The sequence below is a fragment of the Aquarana catesbeiana genome, linkage group LG10 (assembly GCF_042186555.1).
Source record: "Aquarana catesbeiana isolate 2022-GZ linkage group LG10, ASM4218655v1, whole genome shotgun sequence".
NCBI lineage: Eukaryota > Metazoa > Chordata > Amphibia > Anura > Ranidae > Aquarana > Aquarana catesbeiana.
Window position 1 is genome coordinate 28459846 of NC_133333.1, and position 14921 is coordinate 28474766.

Below are 14921 nucleotides of genomic sequence, written 5' to 3' on the forward strand. Positions count from 1 at the left end.
TTTTTTTGTAAAATATAAAAGATGATGTTACGCCGAGCAAATAGATACCAAACTTACCATGCTTTAAAATTGCGCTTTTGGGCAAAAAAACACAATACATAACCCAACTTTTTTGTATAATTTAAAAAAATTATATCACGCCGAGTAAATAGATACCAAACATGTCATGCTTATTGAACACGCCGTGCACCAGCAACAAACAACGTAAATTTTACTATCCAAAGGTAACGCTTTAAAAGCCTTTACAGGTTACCACATGGTATTTGCGCAGTTGTTTTTCAAATGCAGTTTTTGGGGAAATTCACTTTTTGGATTTTAAGGCAAAAAAACACAATACGTAATCCAATTTTTTTTAAGTATAAAAAATTATGTTATGCTGAGTAAATAGATACCAAACATGTCATGCTTTAAAATTGCGCATTTCCAGGCAAAAAAAAAACACAATAAATAACCCAATTTTTTTTTTTAAATATAAAAGATGATGTTACACCGATTAAATAGATACCAAACATGTCACACTTCAAAATTGCGCCCGCCGTGCAACGGTGACAAATAACGTAAATTTTACTATCCACAGGTAATGCTTTAAAAGCCTTCACAGGTTACCACATGGTATTTGCACAGCGTTTTTTCAATCGCAGTTTTTTGGGAAATTCACTTTTTTGAATTGTAATGCAAAAAAAAACACAATACATAACCCAATTTTTTTTGTAAAATATAAAAAAATTATATTACGCCAAGTAGACAGATACCAAACATGTCATGCTTATTGAACACGCCGTGCACCGGCGACAAACTATGTCAATTTTACTATCCATAGGTAACGCTTTAAAAGCCTTTGCAGGTTACCCCACAGTATTTACACAGTGGTTTTTCAAACGCAATTTTTCGGGAAATTCACTTTTTTGAATTTGAATGCAAAAAAACACAAAACATAACCCACTTTGTGAAATATAAAAAATGATGTTACGCCGAGTAAATAGATACCAAACATGTCATACATTAAAATTGCACATGCCTGTGCAACGGCGACAAACAACGTAAATTTTACTATTCATAGGTAATGCTTTAAAAGCCTTTACAGTTTACCACACGGTATTTGCGCAGCGTTTTATCAAACGCTTTTTTTCAGGAAATTCACTATTTTGAATTGTAATGCAAAAAACACAACCCAATTTTTTTGTAAAATATAAAAAAATGATGTTACTCCAAGTAAATAGATACCAAACATGTCATGCTTTAAAATTGCGAATGCCCATGCAACGGCGAACAACGACGTCAATTTTACTATCTATTGGTAATGCTTTAGAAACCTTTACAGGTTACCACATGGTATTTGTGCAGCGTTTTTTTTTTTCAAACCCAATTTTTTGGGAAATTCGCTTTTTTAAAATTGTAATGCAAAAAAAAAAAAAAAAAAATACATAACCCATTTTTTTTTTTTTTAAATATAAAAGATGATGTTACGCCGAGTAAATTGATAACAAACATGTCACGCTTTAAAAGCTTTTACCACTATAGATCTACAGAGATCTGGTGCTAGAACTACTGCCCATGATCTGACGTTCACGATGATACCTCACATGTGCGGGACGATGGGTAATAGGCAGTGACAGGTACTCTTTATGGAGAGATCTGGGGTCTATAAGACCCCAAATATTTCCTCTGCCCTTAAAAGAATTCGATCCCACCAAGATCTGTGTTGTTTGGCTGCTTTAGATTTTTTTTTTTACAAAATGCCGTTGTTAATATTTGGGTAAACCAGAAATTATGTCAGGTCATCACTTCCGGGTTATCATAGCCAGAAGCTGATCAAAGCCGTTCCTACCTTTTGTTCAGCTTCCCGACCAGCCAGCACATGCGGTGGGACGGGAGAGCACGAGCAAGGCGCGGAAAGCAGCAGGAGGAGGAGGAGGGAACCTCCGCCTCCCGCTGCTTGTAGAAGCAGTACAGTGGCTAGTTAGCCACTAAGATTGCTTTTACAAGAGAGCCAACCGCCCGCTCTAAAAAAAATGGCACCAGGGTGATGCCTACAACTCCAGACATCTTCCTGGTATAACCACCGAAAAGCCCAAGTGACGTATGGGTACGTTACTGGTCCCGAAATGGATATATACTCACCGGCCACTTTATTAGTTACACCTGTTCAATTGCTTGGTAAGACAAATTGCTAATCAGCCAATCACATGGCAGCAACTCAATGCATTTTAGGCATCCAGACTTGGTGAAGACGACTTGCTGAAGTTCAAACTGAGCATCAGAATGGGGAAGAAAGGGGATTTAAGTGACTTTGAACGTGGCATGGTTGTTGGTGCCAGACGGGCTGGTCTGAGTATTTCATAAACTGCTGATCTACTGGGATTTTCACACACAACCATCTCTCGAGATTACAGAGAATGGTCCAAAAAAGAGAAACTATCCAGTGAGCGGCAGCTGTGTGGAGGAAAATGCCTTGTTGATGTCAGAGGTCAGAGAAGAATGGGCAGACTGGTTTGAGATGATAGAAAGACAACTGTAACTCAAATAACCACTCGTTACATCCAAGGTATGCAGAATACCATCTCTGAACGCAAAACACATCGAACCTTGAAGCAGATGAGCTCCAGCAGCAGAAGACCACACCGGGTGCCACTCCTGTCAGCTAAGAACAGGAATCTAATGCCGCGTACACACGGTTGGACTTTTCGGCTACAAAAGTCCGACGGACCAAGTCCGGCGGACAATCCGATCGTGTGTGGGCTTCCGCGGACTTTCAGCGGACTTTTCCAGCCACAAATCTGACGGACTTTAGATTTGGAACAGGCTTCAAATCTTTACGTCGTAACTCCGCCGGACCCAGAAATCCGCTCGTCTGTATGCTAGTCCGACGGACAAAAACCGACGCTAGGGCAGCTATTGGCTACTGGCTATCAACTTCCTTATTTTAGTCCAGTGTGCGTCATCACGTACCAATCCGTCGGACTTTGGTGTGATCGTGTGTAGGCAAGTCCGGTCGTTAGAAAGTCTGTTGAAAGTCCGCCAAAAGTCCGTCGAAAGTCTGTTGGACGGGCTGTCGGACTTTTGTAGCTGAAAAGTCCGACCGTGTGTACACGGCATTAGGCTACAAATCGGACAGGCTCACCAAAATTGGACAATATTGGAAAAACGTTGCCTGATCTGATGAGTCTTGATTTCAGCTGCGACATTCAGATGGTAGGGTCAGAATTTGGTGTAAACAACAGGAAAGTATGGATCCATCCTGCCTTGTATCAACGGTTCAGGCTGGTGGTGGTGGTGGTGTAATGGTGTGGAGGGATATTTTCTTGGCACACGTTGGGCTCACCAAAATTGGACAATATTGGAAAAACGTTGCCTGGTCTGATGAGTCTCGATTTCAGCTGAGACATTCAGATGGTAGGGTCAGAATTTGGTGTAAACAACAGGAAAGCATGAATCCATCCTGCCTTGTATCAACGATTAAGGGTGGTGTAATGGTGTGGAGGGATATTTTCTTGGCACACGTTGGGCTTAGTACCAATTGAGCATTGTTTAAACCCTACGGCCTACCTGAGTATTGTTGCTGACCATGTCCATCCCTTTACGACTACAGTGTACCCATCTTCTGATGGCTCCTTCCATCACAAAGCTCCAATCATCTCACCACTGGACAATGAGGTCACTGTACTCCAATGGCCTCCACAGTCACCACATCTCATCCAATAGAGCACCTTTGGGATGTGGTGGTCTGGGAGATTGGGATCATGGATGTGCAGCTGACAAATCTGCAGCAACTGTGTAATGCTATCATGTCACTATGGACCAAGATCTCTGAGGAATGTTTCTAACACCTTATTGAATCTATGCCACAAAGAAAAGGCAGTTCTGAAGGCAAAAGGGGTCCAACCCGGTACTAGCAAGGTGTACCTAATAAAATGCCCGGAGAGTGTATATTGAGTTTAGGATGCTCTACCCCAGTCTGACCATACACATTTTTGTACAAGATTCTCAGTACACTCAAAGACTTGACAAATATCATTTGAAAATACTTCAAAATGCCGTTTGTTTTTAACATTTGATTTTTGGAACGAAGGGAGTGAAATTTCCATCCTGCTCCTTCGGATTTTCTCGCCACGAAAAGAACGTTGATTTGACTCCACTAACGGTTAAAGAAATCGAACAAACATTCTTAAAACAAAAATTAGAAAAAAATTCTAATACACAGTTATAAAAGAGATCCGGTAAAGTACTCCTGCAAATGCTTAGTATCGGCATCAATATCGGTATCAGTGCAACGCTAGTATCGCCAATACTCTTCCTCCCCCCCCAGGACACCATGTTTGTAAGTCCTTCAAAAGGATACGATCTGGCAAACCCACTCCTCAACTAACAGAATTTCTGGGGAATTCCAGTGCCTGGATATAATAGTACGAGCTGCAACCAATACAAGTCTTCAATGGCTGGGGCAATTTTTAGTAATACTCAAGGCTTTTTATCTAAAATAATAGGTGCAGGAACTCCCCCTTTCCTCCCCACCTCTTTTCTCTGCCCCCTACCCAAATCTGAGCACCATACCTTGGTTCCACTTCCTCCCCACCTCCCAGTACTGCCCTTTTAGAGAATACAGACCCAAGTATCATTTTGTGGGGCTACTGTAAGTATTTTGTATGGAATTTGGTTATAATAACAAGAAAAGTTGTAAAAACGATCCGCTGCAGCCAGCAACAATAGACCCCACCCCAGCAACAATGGACCACCCGCAACAAAATCCCCCCCCCGCCCAACAACAATAGGCTCCTGGCAGCAACAACAGATCTCCCCACAGCCAGCATCAATAGACTCTCTGGCCACCAGCAACAGTAGACCTCTATCTCAACAGTAGATCTCTCCCAGCAATATAAGACCCACCCCCAGCAACAATAGACCCCTAGTGCTGGAGGTGGGTCTTTTTCTGTCATACATGTAATGTATGACAGATAAAGTTATTGTGGATACAGCAGTCTTTCTCAACCAGGGTTTCATGGAACCCTAGGGTTCCTCCAGAGGTTGCTAGGGGGTTCCTTGAGCAATGAACAAGTTCCGGCACCTTCAGCACTAGTGGTCTATTGTTGCTGGGGGTGGGTCTTATAAGGGGGTTATAAGACCCACCCCCAGCAACAATAGTCCTCTAGTGCTGGAGGTGATGGAACGTATTCATTGCTCAAGGAACTCCTAGCAACCTCTGGAGGAACCCTAGGGTTCCATGAAACCCTGGATGAGAAAGACTGCTGTATCCACAATAACTTTTCCTGTCATATATTACATATTAATGTTGGATGGGTAACGGAAAAGTGATACTTTGGGAACATCAGGACAGTAAAAACAGATAAGGGACTATATACAAGATTTTAGTAATGAAAACAGTATCATTAGCAGTAATCAGCATGGATTCATGAAGAATTGTTCTTGCCAAACCAATTTATTAAACTTCTATGAGGAGGTGAGTTGCCATCTAGATAAAGGAAGGCCCGTAGACGTGGTGTATTTGGATTTTGCAAAAGCATTTGATACAGTTCCCCATAAAGGTTTACTGTACAAAGTAAGGTCCATTGGCATGGATTGAAAACTGGCTACAAGGGCGAGTTCAGAGGGTGGTGATAAATGGGGAATACTCGGAATGGTCAAGGGTGGGTAGTGGGGTCCCCCTGGGTTCTGTTCTGGGACCAATCCTATTTAATTTGTTCATAAACGACCTGGAGGATGAGATAAACAGTTCAATCTCTGTATTTGTGGATGATACTAAGCTCAGCAGGACAATAACTTCTCCGCAGGATGTGGAAACCTTGCAAGAAGATCTGAACAAATGAATGGGGTGGGCAACTACATGGCAAATGAGGTTTAATGTAGAAAAATGTAAAATAATGCATTTGGGTGGCAAAAACATGAATGCAATCTATACACTGGGGGGAGAACCTCTGGGGGAATCTAGGATGGAAAAGACCTGGGGGTCCTAGTAGATGATAGGCTCAGCAATGGCATGCAATGCCAAGCTGCTGATAACAAAGCAAACAGATTATTGGCATTCATTAAAAAAGGGATTAACTCCAGAGATAAAGCGATAATTCTCCCACTCTACAAGACTCTGGTCCGGCCGCACCTAGAGTATGCTGTCCAATTCTGGCCACCAGTCCTCAGGAAGGATGTACTGGAAATGAAGCAAGTACAAAGAAGGGCAACAAAGCTAATAAAGGGTCTGGAGGATATTAGTTGAAGAAAGGTTGTGAGCACTAAACTTATTCTCTCTGGAGAAGAGACGCTTGAGAGGGGATATGATTTCAATTTACAAATACCGTACTGGTGACCCTACAATAGGGATAAAACTTTTTTGCAGAAGGGAGTTTAACAAGACACATGGCCACTCAATAAAATGAGAAGAAAAGAGGTTTAACTGCGTAGTGGTAGTGGTTTTAAACTGCGTAGGGGGTTCTTTATTGTAAGAGCGGCAAGGATGTGGAATTCCCTTCCACAAGCGTTGGTCTCAGCAGAGGCCATCAATAGTTTCAAAAAACTATTAGATAAGCACCTGAACAACCGCAACATACAGGGATATACAATGTAATACTGACATATAATCACACAAATAGGTTGGACTTGATGAACTTGTGTCCTTTTTCAACCTCACCTACTATGTAACTATGATATACAGTACATGTGGCTGTAAGATATAACCATCTCACGGTTTCCTAGATCCCTTAGAGACCCTGATGGTGAAATTTCTACTCTTTACCTTTCAAGTCTGCACTCCTTCAGAGACCCTTGCATGGGGGCCCTCTTTCTATGCTGTTTGATTTTTGTTAATGTATATTTGATGGATAATGTTTTTTTCTTCTTTGAGAAAATGATGTACTTCCTGCACTGCCACTCCAGTATAGATGCTGGTATAGATAAGTAGTGACCACCATACTGCTCAACATAAGATTCCCCACCCAGACTTGACTTGTAGGGCTAGAGGGGGCATATCTCACTGGGCAGTATTATCAAACACTAGTGCCTATTGGACTACACAGTATTATTCAAACATTTGGTGCAATTGCTCTACTAGGTTAAGACTATGAAAATAGAAGATGTTAGTACAACGTCTATCTGACTGACTTCATGTCTTGAAATAGCCCTTGTGACAGTGTGAGGCCCTGCTACTGTGGAAATGTAGGAGAAGATGACACAGGATTCCAGACTATCGTTTCCAGAGAAAGCAGTGTTTTTGGCTTTCTCTGGATTCCTTAAACCTGGCTTGGGGCCTTGAGCTTAAAGTTTCCAAAGTGTCTTGGGTGGGATGAAACCTTCAGTCCTGTGTTCAGATTTTACTGGATGCCTGCAGCCTGTGTGAGTGCACAGGTGTGCAGGGTCGTTATATACTCAAGCCTAGGGATAGCTCAGGGCTCGCAGTCTGGAGACAGCTTCCATATTGAAGACAGGAGATCTCAACCAGGGGTCAGAGGCACCTCAACCAGGAATCAAGAGACAGGAAGTCTCAACCAGGGATCAAAGGTGCCCCAGCCAGGAGTCAAGAAACAGGAGCTCTCAACCAGGGGTCAGAGGTGCCCCCAGCCAGGAGTCAATAGACAGGAGGTCTCAACTAGGGGTCAGCCAGGAGTCAACTGACAGGAGGTCTCAACCAGGTGTCAGAGGTAACCCAGCTAGGAGTCAAGAAACGGGAGGTCTCAACCAGGGGTCAGAGATGCCCCAGCCTTTAGCCAGGAGACAGAAGGTCTCATCCCAGGTTGGTTCCTAGAGGGGTATCAGGTGAACTCCTATCCAGAGGGACTGGTAAGAAAAGCAGTTGTGCTGCTGACAAAGGAGCCAGGTGGCTTGGCATTTTCAGTTAACTTTTGATGTGGAAGAACCTGTGAGTGGGTAACTGGTTTCTATATGAACTTTTTCTTTCAATCTTTATTTCAATAAAAGTGGCCTGCTATGCCCTAAAATACAGTTTGGACTGGTGCAACTCATTTGAAAAGCACCTACCACATGAGCATAATCACCCCAACACCACACACATTTAGACTGATTTACCCTTTAGTCCTTAAAAGGAATAACAACCATTGAAAGCATATTAACCTTAGCGGTTAACACTTCTGCCTTGAAGCACTGGGCTCCTCAAGTGGAATCCTGGCCAGGACACTATCTGCATGGAGCTTGAGCTTTCTTCCTAAGCTGTCCTGGGTTTCCTTCAGTTTCCTCCCAGCCAAAGACATGCTGTTGATGAATTGGCTCCTGTCTAAGTTGACCCTGATGTATGTCTGTGAAATACAGTGGGGGAAATAATTATTTGATCCCCTGCAGATTTTGTAAGTTTTCCCACTTACAAAGAAATGAAGGGTCTATAATTTTTATCATAGGTGTATTTTTTTAAATGCTAGAGGCAGAATATCAACCAAAAATCCAGAAAAAAACACGTAAAACAATGCTATAAATTAGGTTGCAGTTCAGTGAGTAAAATAAATATTTGATCCCCAAGCAAAACATAACTCAGTACTTGGTGGAGAAACCCTTGTTGGCAAGCACAGAAGTAAGGCATTTTTTATAGTTGTTGACCAGGTTTGCACACATCTCAGGAGGGATTTTGGCCCACTCTTCATTACAGATCATTAATTTCTTAAGGTTTCTTGGATGTTTCTTGACAAGTCAAAATTTCAGCTCCCTCCATAAATTTTCTATAGGATTAAGGTCTGGAGACTGACTAGGCCATTCCATGACCTTAATGTGCTTCTTCTTGAGCCACTCCATTGTTGCCTTGGACAATGTTTTGGGTCATTGTCATGCTGGAAGACCCATCCACGACCCATCTTCAGTGTTCTGGCTGAGGGAAGAAGGTTCTCATCCAAGCTTTTACAATACATTGGCCCCTCAATGTGGCAAAGTCGGTCTGTACCTTTAGCAGAGAAACAGCCATAAAGCATCATGTTTCCACCTCCGTGCTTGACTGTAGGGATGGTGTTTTTAGGGTCACAGTCAGTATTTTTCTTCCTCCAGCGAGTCGAGTTAATGCCAAATAGCTGAATGTTGGTCTCATCTGACCACAGCACTTTCTCCCAATCCTTCTATGAATCATTTAGATGTTCATTGTCATGACTGTACATGTGCCTTCTTGAGGAGGGGGACTCGCCGTGTTTGGTGGAAGAAAAATGCTGACTCTGACCCCAAGAACACCATCCCTACAGTCAAGCATGGAGGTAGAAACATTATGCTTTGAGGCTGTTTCTCTGCTAAAGGTACAGACCGACTTTGCCACATTGGGCGGCCAATGGATGGGGCCGTGTAAAATCTTGGATTAGAACCTTCTTCCCTCAGCCAGAACACTGAAGATGGGTCATTGATGGGTCTTTGAGCATGACAATGACCCAAAACATACCACCAAGGCAACTCAAGAAGAAGCACATTAAGGTCATGGAGTGGCCTAGCCAGTCTCCAGACCTTAATCTTATAGAAAATTTATGGAGGGAGCTGAAACTTTGAGTTGCCAAGCAACAACTAAGAAACCTTAAGGATTTAGAGAAGATATGTAAAAGAAGAGTAGACCAAAATCCCTCCTGAGATGTGTGCAAACCTGGTAACCAAATATAAGAAACGTCTTACCTCTGTGCTTGCCAACAAGGGTTTCCCCACCAAGTACTAAGTCATGTTTTGCTTGGGGATCAAATACTTATTTTAATCACTGAACTGCAACCTAATTTATAACATTTTTATTGTGTTTATTCTGGATTTGTGGTTGATATTCTGTATCTATCATTTAAAATACACCTATGATAAAAATTATAGACCCTTCATTTCTTTGAAAGTGGGCAAACTTATAAAATCTGCAGAGGATCAAATAATTATTTTCCCTACCCACTGTAGGGCCCTTAGATTGTAAGCTCCTGGAGAGCAGGGAATGAATGTACAATATGTGAAGTGCAGTGTAAATTGCACTGTATAAATAAATGTAATAAATTAATAAAATACAGAATTCTTGTCTCTCTTTTGCATCACTGACAACTATCCTAAAACCAGTTCCTTTGGTCTTTCAGACGGTTGTATCACTTGACACATAAGATATAATCACCACTTCCTCTGACTTACTTTTCTATCACAAATAGCCAGTTAGTCTGCATATATGACGGAGACCATGTGGAACATCAATGATCGCATAGCCGTTGTTTGAACACTGCGGGTGTAGAGGATGCTTTTTCCTGTGAAATACAAACTTCCTATTTTACAAACCACTTGAGAAAACACGAGTCTTTAACCTAAAATGACCTATTGATAAACTTATATTACACAGGGCTTTTACCAGTAATCTACGCATCAGACTGTAAGCATTTTCTGCATGCCAGCTGTATTTTCATATTCGACTTATGGTAGGAGTAATTACGTCTGCTGCAGAAACCAGAGAGAACCAAGAAGCAGGAATAGGCCGCATGCAACATGCACACTCTGCAGCGAAGAGCATATTTTGTTGAAATGCAGGAGGGAAGCATCTCAAATGGGGAAAGCACTTACTATTTAGTCAACAGAACAGTGGATGGCACCTAACATTTTTTTTTAGTTCAGGTATGCAAATCCAGCTTCACATAAGCGTAACTAGAACCTTCAGGGTCACAGTGCAAGAAACCATGAAGGCCCCTCCTGACCACCGGTGCCCTTTCCTTCCAAGCCCAGGGTCCTTCCCACTGATCCCAGGGTTCTTTATTCCCATCGCGGGGGGCCCTTTACAAGCCTAAGTTCACACTGCTGCAACTTATCATGCATCTTGTGACACATAGTCGCATGATATGTCAAAACACATTCATTTCAATGGGTGCCGTCTTTACCACTTTCCTCCTGCGTTATAGCCAAATGATGGCTACAGCGCGAACTTCTAGTGCTGGAAGGACGTCAATGATTGTGGCCAACAAACAGGGACACAGACGTCTACATAGTGCCAATGATTTTTGTAAACTGAAAATTTGATTTTTAGTTCTTGAAAATTGCTATGGTTGTTTTTAAATCAGGAGCAAAAGTGTTCAATACAGAAAGTTTCAAAGCTTTTATTGCGTCTTTTTTTGTATTCAACACTATTGTAGCACATTTTTGGTGTGGTCTTTACCAGGCCCAACAAACCTAAACCCCAAATATTACTTTTGCACCAAATTTTCTAGTGCCACAACCAACCTATACTATACCATTGGGTACTAAAGTCATTGGTGCCATTGAATGCCAAGGAATCAGGACCAGGAAGACCACGCAAAATGTCTACCATGAATACAACCAATCCACTGCTGAACAAAAATATCACCAATAAAAAAGTCATGCACAGACAAGCATTGGATTCTTAGTATTCTCTGTGTTTGTTTTTCAGATATCATATACTGGTTCTATGATGAGCTTTTCTGGAACAAAGGAGGTCACACTAAAGAGGTGTCCACACAGTCCAAAGCAACAGGTTTATATTAATGCTGACCTCCCTAGCAGCTCATACTTACTGTTTGCCCACCAGGAACGAAAGGAAGCCTTACTAACAGGAGATAATCTATGGGCATTAAGGAACCACCTTGTACTTCTTCTGAAAATGCTATATATGCCCTGCTCATGTGTCAATGATTTGGCTGTAGTACTCAGTCATTTGTCCTGAAAAAGTGAGCAGGAGTTCCGACTCTACATACTACATATTTGTATTGAAAAAAATAGGGTCCCTAATCCTGGGACACTGTCAACCCTAACCCACAGGTTGTATTTCTTCTGCCCATCTGATCCCAGGACATGGCCTAGGAGACAACATCAACAGAAAAAAGGGCCAAGATGCAAGTCTGTTTCAGCAAATCCAAAACAGTTGACATGTATGGTATTGGGTTTGAGATTCAAGATTGACACCAAAGGATCTGCATAACAGTCAGGCAATCGGCGTCATTTAAAGGAGATTGGATTTGACAGGTCTTTAGCGCAGGTTTCCTTTGTTGGCTATATACAATACAAAACAATGGTTTGCAAACAATCATCATCATTTTCGTTTACCGCTTTTTGGTTGATTCTTTGACATTCTTTCTTTCTTAAGATTAACTAAATAATAAAGAAAAATTAGCCTTGCATGAGCTTTAGTCCTGCTGCTTCTGGCATTTGTAAGACATTTACAATACAATTTACTGATTTTTTTTACAAATATTCAGGGCCCATTTTTCATTACTGTAACCCTCAAGGCTCCCCGCTTTACTGGTCCCAACCCAGCTTTGTATATTGTGACAGGGCATAAAAAGCGATAATATGGGGTAACTGTATTTCTACTGATAACGGCAACTAAATTATACATCCTTTTCAGATATATAGCAAAGAAGCCTCTTTGCCACCTATAGGCGCCAACCCTTCTGTGACCAAAATGCTAAATTCATTACACTTGAGAGTACACAGAGGACTTCAGAGCAGGCCCAAAGTTAAGAAAGGACTTATTAAATACGTTGCTCACTGGAGAGTACATGGAGGACCTCAGAGTAGGCCGGAGGTGAAGCAGGGACTCTTTAATGGACAGCTCACTGGAGAGTACATGGAGGACCTCAGAGCAGGCCAGAGCTAAGGAAGGGACTTGTTAATGGAGAGTACATGGAGGACCTCAGACCAGGCCAGAGGTCGGGAAGGGGCTTGTTATTGGAGAGTACATGGAGGACCTCAGTCCAAGCCAGAGGTAAGGAAGGGACTTGTTATTGAAGAGTACATGGAGGACCTCAGAGCAGGCCAGAGGTAAGATTTGGTAATGGAGAGTACATGAAGGACCTCAGAGCAGGCCAGAGGTCAGAAAGGGGCTTGTTACTGGAGAATACATGGAGGACCTCAGACCAAGTCAGAGGTAAGGAAGGGGCTTGTTATTGGAGAGTACATGGAGGACCTCAGAACAGGCCAGAGGTAGGGAAGAGGCTTGTTAATGGGGAGTATGCTGCGGCCGATTGCCCTGTCTGGTACCTGCAGGATTTCAGTCCAAGGTTAAAAGGGTTATTCCCTTGGGGCAGATTAATCAAATTGATCTTCCCTGGTCTAATGGTATCATATTGATACTAAGGAAAGGAATCTGGTTTTCTTTAATGAAGGAAGTGTCTAGATGGCACGGTCCTTCTGAAGGTTAATACCAGTATTTGAAGTAAACTTTTTAGGAGTGATATGATTATCAGCCTTTGGATTCCTTGCCTTCTTATCATAACAGGGTGTCAATATAGGGCTATTATCCCCTCTATGGCACACTGATACTCTGCTGGACCACCTGGTGGGCCTTGAGGGTCCTTTGGAATTTTGATCACATTTGGGTGACATTGTACATAAGGTTTTACAAAAGCTCCAGAAGAAGCCATGATTATGGCGAAACATGTAGAGGCAACCAACTTTTGTATTGTGACCGCATGACTTTTTCATGTTCTGGTTTTAAACTTTATTTATTTTAACCATGTTTGTTTAATAAAATTAGGAAATTTGTATTATAAATTTGATTTGATTTTTTGCACCTTAAAACTCCCATTTCTGTTTTTTGTTATTTCAGCTAAAGAAGGGACTTGTTAATGGGGAGTACATGAAGGACCTCAGAGCAGGCCAGAGGTAAGGAAGGGACTTGTTATACAGGGAGCACATGGAGACCTCAGAGCAGGCCAGTGGTAAGGAAGGGGCTTGCTAATGGGGAGCACATGGAAGACCTCAGAGCAGATCAGAGGTAGGGAAGGGGTTTGTTAATGGGGAGTACATGGAGGACCTCAGAGCAGGTCAGAGTTAGGGAAGGGGTTTGTTAATGGGGAGTACATGTAGGACCTCTGAGCAGGTCAGAGGTAGGAAAGGGGTTTGTTAATGGGGAGTACATGGAGGACCTCAGAGCAGGTCAGAGGTAGGCAAGGGGTTTGTTAATGGGGAGTACATGGAGGACCTCAGAGCAGGTCAGAGGTAGGGAAGGGGTTTGTTAATGGGGAGTACATGGAGGACCTCAGAGCAGTTTAGAGGTAGGGAAGGGGTTTGTTAATGGGGAGTACATGGAGGACCTCAGAGCAGGCCAGGGTTGAGGAAGAGACACTTTATTGGACAGCTCACTGGAGAGTGCATGGAGGACCTCAAAGCAGGCCAGAGGTAAGGAAGGGGCTTGTTAATGGGGAGCACATGGAGGACCTCCGAGCAGGTCAGAGGTAGGGAAGGGGTTTGTTAATGGGGAGTACATGCAGGACCTCAGAGCAGGTCAGAGGAAGGGAAGGAGTTTGTTAATGGGGAGTACATGGAGGACCTCAGAGCAGGCCAGGGTTGAGGAAGGGACACTTTATTGGACAGCTCACTGGAGAGTGCATGGAGGACCTCAGAGCAGGCCAGAGGTAAGGAAGGGGCTTGTTAATGGGAGCACATGGAGGACCTCCGAGCAGACCATTCATTATTTACATTTATGATATACCGACTTAAGTTAAAGTTGAACTCTAGGTATAAAATACCCAAATTAATGCAATTAAAGAGGAAGTAAATCCTTATGGGTTTTACTCCCTCTTTATTCCCCTGCAAAGTAAAAGCATAATGGGCTAGTATGCATCGCATACTAGCCCATTATGTTGCACTTACCTCCAAACGAAGCCCGCGATGTCCCCAAGGTCCCCGCTGGTGGCCACGTCCATCTTCAGCCCTCTTCCTTCCGGGGCCGCAGAGTTCGGTTCTATGACTGGCCGGAGTCATGTGACATCACTTCCACGCCAATCACGGCACGGTCCTATAGAAACGGCACGATCGTGCCCTTTTTTTAGTGCGCATGCACCAATGACATCGGTGCAAGCGTATATGATAAATATCTCCTAAACCGTTTTAGGTTTAGGAGATATTTCCAGCACCTATAGGTAAGCCTTATTATAGGCTTAACTGTAGGTAAAAGTGGTGTGTAAGGGTTTACAACCACTTTAACGATCTATTAATCCATGAATATATCATTTTTTCAGGTATTCATAAAAAATAAT